We start from the raw sequence: 8,774 nt of genomic DNA, 5'->3' as shown, positions 1-8,774 counted from the left end.
TAGTCACTGTGTTTATTTTATTCCTGGGAGACTAAGTGTGTGTGTGTGTGTGTATGTGTGTATTAAAGGCCAATGCTCGGCCAGCCAACATAAAAAACCCAAAAGCACAGGAAGTCTTTAGAGCAGGGTTAACAAATCACTCTTCTCCCGAATTCTCCTGCCACTGACAGCCATGGAGTCGTTTTTTTTTCCCTTTCCATCCACATCTTTCATTCTCACCTTCTCTGCTCCCACTCTGTCTTCTCTCTGTCTCTCTGTCTTCTCTTCTGAATGTGCCTTCTGGTTGCTCTGGGCTGGCAGTCGTCCTGGCTTGAATGTGCAAGTCCAGAATGGAGGGCAGAGGCACGGCCACCCACATCGTCTCTGTGAGCATCAATTTCCTCAAGCCGCAAGTGCAAAGGCCTCCTGATGCCTTCTCAAAATCCTCCCCTGAGCCTGTTATGTTTGGGAATCATTCTGAAAGGAGAATCTCAGCCGGCTAGCCTGCTTCCAAGGCTCTATTTCAATCAGACATTGAGACAACTGGGACGACACCCCTCTCCGACTTGTCGCAAAGGAGTCAGACATGTCACTACCATCATTTCACATCTCTAGTTCCAAAGGTAAGGATGGGGTTGGTTAGATACCCGACTGCAGCTTGGCTTTGCTGGGGGGATTTGCAATGCTTCATGGAATTAACAGTGCTGAATTTTGAACTTCCCTTTGTGAATCTTTTTTTCTTTTCTTTTCTTTTTAAAACTTTGAAATGATTTTTGTTTTTTCCATTATCGTTGGTTTACAGTGTTCTGTCAATTTCTATTGCATAGTGAAGTGACCCAGTCACACATATGTATATACACACATTCTTTTTCTCACTTTATCCTCCATCATGCTCCATCACAAGTGACTAGATATAGTTCCCAGTGCTGTACAGCAGGATCTCATTGCTTATCCATTCCAAAGGCAATAGTGTGCATCTATTAACCCCAGACTCCCAGTCCATCTCATTCCCTCCCCTCCCCCTTGGCAACCACAAGTCTGTTCTCCAAGTCCATGAGTTTCTTTTCTGTGAAAAGTTTTATTTGTTCTGTATATTAGATTCCAGATATATCATATGGTATTTGTCTTTCTCTTTCTGACTTACTTCACTTACTATGTGGGTCTCTAGTTCCTCGCATGTTGCTGCAAATGGCATTATTTTTTCCTTTTTTATGGCTGAGTAGCATTCCATTGTGTATATATACCACATCTTCTTAATCTATTCACCTGCTGATGGACATTTAGGTTGTTGCCATGTCTTGGCTAGTGTGAATAGTGCTGCAGTGAACATACGGGTACCTGTATCTTTTTCAAGGAAAGTTTTGTCTGGATATATGCCCAAGAGTGGGATTGCTGGGCCATATGGTAGTTCTATATTTAGCTTTCTGAGGAACCTTCATGCTGTTTTCCATAGTAGTTATACCAGTTAACGTTCCCACCAACCGTGTAGGAGGGTTCCCTTTTCTCCACATCCTCTCCAGAATTTGTTATTTGTGGACTTACTAATGATGGCCATTCTGACTGGTGGGGGTGGTACCTCATAGTATTTGAATCCTTTTTCTTTTTAAACTCATGAGACTGTGATTTCAAAATCTGTTTTGTTCTAAGAAATATTTCACTTAGAAAACAGGCCAAGAGATATATGGACAAGTGCTGAAGTGTCCAATCTATAAAGTTCGTTTTCCAGTTTAGCTGTGGAGGAGACTAATGTGATTTTCTTCCTCTAGATATTTTTGTTTACAAGCTAAGCTTCCACTCTCTTATTTCTTTATCTGAGGGTTTTAAAGTCTTCTTCACTATTGATATTCCTGACATTCTTCTCAAACAGTCTCATTTTCTCCTTATCTTTCCCTTTCCCTTGAATTCTCAATCTTTTCAGCAGATAAGAGTCCATGCCCATTCCATATGGCGGGGGTTGTATCCAAGTCCTCTACTGTTTTTCATGCTCTTTGATCTAGTAATTCCACTTGGAGTTAGTTCTTCATATTGGTATATGCAAATATTTAGGCACAAATGTAGCCATTGGAGCCCCCAAAATGAGAAGGAAATTGGAAACAAGAAGATATTTGTTGAATAAATTATGACCATTGATGGCATGAAATATTACGCAGTCATGTCAAATGATGTAGAACATTAATGACCTGGAAAAATATCCCTAATGTATTATTTAGCAGAGATAAAAAGAGAGTTATGAATAGTATTGTCTCATTTTATTAAAAAACATGGCTGACATCTTTCCCTGCTAAGACTGATGGTACAGACATTAAATGTAAACAATGGTTATCTCTGATTCTTATCTTCTTTAAAATTTTTAATTTTTTATTAAAGTATAGTTGATTTACAATGTTGTGTTAATTTCTGCAGTATAGCAAAATTATTCAGTTACATATATATAGTCTTTTTCATATTCTTTTCCTTTATAGTTTATCATAGGATTTTTTTTTTTTTTTTGGATTTTTAGGGCTGCACCCATGGCATATGGAAGCTCCCAGGCTAGGGGTCAAATCAGAGCTATAGCTGCTGGCCCACACCACAGCCATAGCAGATTGGGATCTGATCCGTGTCTGCAACCTACACCATAGCTCACAGCAACACCAGATCCCCAGCCCACTGAGTGAGGTCAGGGATGAAACCAGGATCCCCCTGGATTCTAGTTGGATTTGCTTCTGCTGCACCACAGTGGGAGCTCCCTATCATAGGATATTGAATATAGTTCCCTGTGCTATACAGTAGGACCTTGTTGTTTATCCATTTTATGCATAATAGTTTGTGTCTGCTAACCCTGAACTCCCAATCCATACTTCCTCCATTCTCTGCCTCTCCCTTTTGGCAACCACAAGTCTGTTCTCTATGGCTGTGCATCAGTTTTTGTTTCATAGATAAGTTCATTTGTGTCAAGGTGTTTTTACCTTGAAAAAAATTTTTTGCTTATCTACTTTGTGTTTTAAATTTTTTGGCTTATATTTATTTCCATATACATTTCTCTTCATATATATAGCATCATTTAAATTTTATTTTAAAACGTAAACTTTATCCTTTTGTTAAAGTATAATTTGCCACTTCAAATAGTGAAGACTAAGCTAAGGAGGGCATCCGAGGGCTTATAGAGAGTTCAGCAGTAAGCCACATGGATGGTTTGGGGTGATGGGGCAGGAGAAGAGGCATGGGAGGAAGCAAAGAGGACGAAAGGGACTGGCCAGAAGGAGTGTGGTGCTCACTTCTTCCAAGAAGGCTGGGGAGAGAGTCGGTCAATCTTTGGGTCTATGAAGCAGTGACCTAAAAAAGAAGTGACTTCAAAGTCTGGTGTAAGGAATGCGGAAGGAGTTTCCTTTTTGGAAGTGCTGGAAGGGGATACTGGGAGAGGCTAGCGGGAGAAGTCACTTTTCATCCTGAAAGGCAGGAGTTTCCACATGTCTGGGATGGTTTGCTCCTTTGCAAAAGAACAGGACCAGTGTAAAGAGGCATATTTCTGAAGGAACCATAGGACATTACCAGATACCATTGCCAGGAAATTACTCTAGGGATAAACAGAATTATCCAGGGAAACTCTACATAAAGGAGTTACAATCCTCTTTCTAGGTTGTGAAAAATCAGTATTCTCTGACCAACTGGTGCCTGTGACAGAACCTAGACCAGACTGTTCCATCAAAGGTGGGCAGATCAACGGCTCCTATTCTTTTCAAGATTAAGTGAGGTTTGGAGGAGTTTGTTGAAGAGCAATCAAACTGGTAACATCAACCAGGGGACTTGGATTGTACACAAAGTTTAAGAGAGAGTGACAATCATTCCATCTCAAAGAAATTTGAAAGAAGAAATAATATAACACCACCTGGCACTACTCTGGCTGATGTAAAAGAGCAAAAAAATCTTTTGAAGGACAAGAGAAAAAAAGAAAGTAAAGTCCAGAGACTTAATTTAATAAAGATAGTTCAATCATCTGGGGAAACTGGGAAATCGCTGCAATAGAAGTGAAAATCTGAGGATGGCAGGAAAAAAAAGTTGGGTTTTTTTTTTTTTTTTTTTTTTTAATGAAGAAGTAGAATCTTCATTCTCTGAAACCTAATGAAACCATTCCCAAATCAGAGAGTTCACCCTTGAGGAAAAATGTAGGACGTTTAGTCCTAGCAGGATAAACCACCCATCTGATCTGGTGTGGCAGTTCCCATGGGTTTATTTATTTGTATTTGAAAACTTGTCTTGAAAAATCAGCCCTGGTGCCCATGCCTATAATTTAGAATGACAGGCTGAGTGCTGCTTGATTCTGAGTCATCAAAGAACTATTCCTTCGTGCTTAGGATAATCCCCTTAGAATGGTGGGGACACAGCCAACGTTAAACTTTAGGAAGAATTCTCAGTCGTGGGGGTAGGAGATCAAAGAGGTTTTCTGTGACTGCTTTTCTTTTTGGATAGAGCTTCCTTTGACAAGAAAATTATATAAACCAGAACATACTTCTTTCATTAATTTCTTCAAGCATTCAGTCATTCGACAAATGGTTATTGAACATGAATTGCATGCCAGGAAGAGTGCTCGTTGAGAAGGGGCAAGAACGAACATTTCCTTGCCCTCAGGAAGCCCACAGTTTAACCAAAGATTCTCGCTGATGGGGTGTTTTTATGAAAGGTACCGCCAATGCTAAATAATGCTAGAGAGTCAAAGGGAGGTGATTTCATCAATGTCTCTGAATATTTTTATTTGGTTTGCAATGGCTTCGAGGTACCATTTTCTTACTATGAATTCATTTTCCAACAAAGATGTGCTTCTCTTTGCATCTTCCAGGTCCACCCTCTTCTCTTCTCCATCCTATTCTGCCCCAGAAGATGGCCTGTGTGCCCTCTTGCTTTTGGTTGGGTTCAGCCAGTGAGAGGTGTGAGAAGAAGAATGGGTGAGGGGACAGTGCAGTTGGGGTCTTTATTGTCCTAGCTACAAAGGCCATCTCTCTAGGAAAACCATAGGGAACCCTCTCCAGACACTGCCCTTCATGCCTGAGCATGGGACAGCTCCCTACTATACACAGTCAGGCACTGGGCTCTTTCTGATGGTTCCTGAATCCAGCCCATACCTTTGTATATAGTTCCTTTATTAAACTCTCTTGAAATTACCTTGCTTCAGATGCCATCGGTTTCATGCCTTCCTGATACAAAGGAGGAAAGGACTTCTTCATGAAATGAAAACAAGGTGTCTATTCTAGATTATTTCTGGGACCATATTCATGGACTGCTTCAAGGAAGCCTTAATTCAAATAATCCTTGTTCGTAATGGTCCCTTTTCTGAGATGTAAATCAGCAGCATCTTATGAGGAATTAGTAAATCAGAGATTTTAAAGCCTCTCTTGCTTCCTTCACCACCTAGGAAACGTAAACATGCTAAACTCCATGGCATGGTCTTTTCTCAGCCTTAGTGTATTGGCAACATTTTGCCCCACCGCTGCAAACAGTGGTGTCTCATTTTCATGTTCAATCTGATGTGACTTCAGCAGATCCTGACCTCAAGCATCAGGACTCTGCAGCAGGCTTGTTGCCCTGCAGTCTGGCTGTGACCTTGTGCTCCTCTCTTTACCCCTGCAATGCTCTGTCCATTCTCTCTGGGACTTGAGAACCTGCTTTAACCAATCCCCCTCCAAGGAGACCCCCTCCCATAGATGGCTGTCCCCAGCTGGGGTACAGGGACTGAGATCTGGCTCTCTGCTCACCAGTAGTGCCAACAGAAAGTGTGATTGTGTCTCCAGAAAACATCCTGCCTTCATAATGGACACACCTACCCTATGCTTAAAGAGATAGGACACTTCTGGAAATGCCACCTAACTCTTTTCTTCAGTGGCTACTCTGTCCTAGGCCCTGTTCTAGGTCCTGGGGAGACTGGTTTCATGCTGCATTTAGAAAGTAGGAATAAATGATTGGATTCTACTTTTGGTAATGAAAGGAAGATAACTTAAGCTTTAGCTGTAATGCATCATGTTGGTTTAAATACAAATCTACCACATCCTTTCTTTTTTTTTTTTTTTTAAATCCTTCACTTCCCCTTCATGGATAAAGCAATTATATTTTAAAATGATTGTATCCAAGGATCTGATTCTACTATAATTCTAGAACTGGCATTGACTTTCAAAGACCATAGGTCTAAAATATCAAAACGCTACTTTCAAATTCTCACAATGTAGATTGTGTGATAAATTCAGTATTTTGCCCACTTCTATATAATGAGGCTATTTCTGTCTTTCCATGCTACACAAACTGGCCTTGATTTGCTGAGATGGATTTAACCAATTCTTTTGAACAAAAAAGCTCACACAATAGCTTTCATAACAGGTTGCCTCCATCTAGCAGATTTTAAAGTTTGATTTAATAAAACTGAGAAAGTTTTTATGTACTTTTTTGGTTGTTGTTGTTTCTTAATTGCACAGCTGATGACTCGGCTTTTGTAACCACTCATTTTATGGTTTCAAGTCCAGACAAGTGGTGGGAAAGAGGGTTTTCAGAAAAGGGTTTGCAAGTGGGGGAGGGTAGCGAGACCAGATCTTCAGGCTGAAAGTCCACAGGCTATTCAAAAACATTAACAAGGTTTTACTGCCTCCCCTTAGGATGGAAATAAATGGGAAACTGGCCTGAGATGAACACCTCAAGGGTAGCTGCTCTGAAGTTAGAAGAGACAGAAACGGAAAGCACGACGCCTGTCTCGTGTTCCATCACTTTAATCGCTAAACGCCATTCAGTTTAAGCCAAGGGGATATAATGGTGCCCTTGACAGATGCCTTCGCATCAAGATGAGATAGGAGACCTGAAAGTCTAACGTTGAACCCTTCTTCCCTCTGCTGAGGATGCCAGTCCAAATCTCTTCTCTTGATTCCTCTTCTCTGATTACAAAATCCCCAGCCGTTCCCACGACAGCCCACCGCTCTCCCCAGGTGAACTTTGCCTTACATCCAACACCTATGTGTAAATAACACCGTCATCACTCGTGTTGTGTTCTAAATGCACCATGGGGAGCTCACCCTTGAGAGGCACCCTGAAAGAAATGCTTTGCCAGGCGGAATACCTCTTTTGTAATGGAAACAACACAAACATAGACAAAGCTTCCAATTTCCCTCCATTTAGGTTTTTACACACTGGATTCCATCAAAGCAGAACAGATCCATAAATGAAAATATTTTAAGCCTCAGCCCTTTGCCCCTCGTAATGGTTTTTAAAAATCTCATTACAACAAAACCCATTAGTTTGAATAATTAAATTTAAAAAATGCTTTCTGCATGCATTGAAATCTCTGATTTTAATAGGGAAAAAGCACAATCGCGTGCCTTGTGTTTAAGCCTCCATTTCAGTCTTGTTCTAAAATGGCAAACAGTATAATGACTTGCATGATGCAGAACGTACACTGCAGAATGTGTGTGTGTGTGAGGGGATGGTGACGAGGACAGACAGCATACGCCAAGGACCAAGGAGGCAGATAGAAAAGATGAGACTATCCAAACCTTAGAGAACGCGCTCAACACGCACACCCTTATTTCAGCCTTTATAACCCTATAGGTTCTGTCATTCTCAGCTCCACAAAGAAAGCGAAGCTTGGAAGTGTTACATGACATGTCCAGTGTCACACAGGTTCTAAGCAGAGGTCAGGATTCAAACTCACCTTGCTGCCTCTCAAATAAATGCTCTTAACCCCTCTGGCTGTCATGTGGTTGACACCTAAATTGTCAGTAATTCTTGACCGACAAAGAGGAAATTTCACATGGTTCAACTCAAACCTCTCTGCCACACAGAAATCCAAGCAGGAAATGGTAGAGAGGGTCCTGGGTGACTTGAGTCTGTTTTGCAGGACGGAAGGCACCCAGGCCACTGCTGTGTCTCACCCAGAGTCCTGCTCCCTTCACGCTCCTCCCCGTCACTTTTGGATGTATCTGCCCATCCCCCCCCCAATTTATTTTTATTATAGTTGATTTACAATGTCACTTTTTGCTGTACAGCAAAGTGACCCAGTTTTATATATTTTTTTCTCATGTTATCCTCCATCATGTTCCATCACAAGTGACTAGATATGGTTCCCTGTGCCCTACCGCAGGATCTCACTGCTTATCCACTCCAAATGCAATAGTTTGCACCCATTCCCTTTTTATTCAGGAATCTTTATAGAGTACCTACCATTTGCACAGCAGATCTTGGGCAAAGCGCTGGAGATACCAGCCCAAGTACAACTTTGTCTTGACCTTGAGAAGTCTGCAGTCTTCCTCTTATAGGGATAAATCAAGAGTCTCTAAATCGCCTGAGCAGAATTTATTTCCGGGATGGGTCTGGCTGCCTTTGTGCCCGTGGGAACGGCCCACTCACCTAGCACACTCCCTACAGAGGGGGAACGAGGAGGGCCACCCCGTGTCTTCTTTAGGACTTCCCGGTTTGTAATCTCTTCATCCCAGTGGCAGAAGAAAGTAGCAAGTGACATGTGGAGGAACAAAATCAAAAGTTTCGAACCCCAAATGGGAAGCCGAACCAGTCCTCATCTCACTGGTCACTCTTAAAATCCCATCATTTCACAGCTCAAGTGAAGCCACATCTCACCGAGGTCTCTTTCCTTGGAGGCTGTACAGTCTCATGATTTGGTTTCTATCCCTTATATTGTATTTAACTTTAGCAAAGTCTCAGCAGATGAAAACATTTGGAGAAATCTGGAAGTTAGTGAGATTAGCTGACATATATCCATATATTTCTGTGTTCACTATGGAGAATTTTTCAAAGTGAGGTGATAGTTCATGTAGCTTTAAAATAAG

General features: G+C 41.5%; 1 long non-coding RNA gene across 1 annotated transcript; it reads left to right on the top strand.

Annotated features, from left to right (window-relative positions):
• The first annotated feature begins 453 nt into the window (after window positions 1-453).
• On the top strand, window positions 454-7,675 carry LOC146400909 (uncharacterized). The gene is made up of 2 exons (XR_014813806.1): window positions 454-602; window positions 6,597-7,675. It is a non-coding gene; the product is annotated as an uncharacterized LOC146400909 (long non-coding RNA).
• Window positions 7,676-8,774: the final 1,099 nt, after the last annotated feature.

Source organism: Sus scrofa, chromosome 8 (assembly GCF_054392235.1).
Source record: "Sus scrofa isolate SSC_HxYL_T2T_F1_AM1 chromosome 8, Sscrofa_HxYL_maternal_Yorkshire_Landrace_v2.0, whole genome shotgun sequence".
Lineage (NCBI taxonomy): Eukaryota > Metazoa > Chordata > Mammalia > Artiodactyla > Suidae > Sus > Sus scrofa.
The sequence above is the reverse complement of the archived record's forward strand: the minus strand, read 5'-3'. Positions and strand labels throughout refer to the sequence as shown.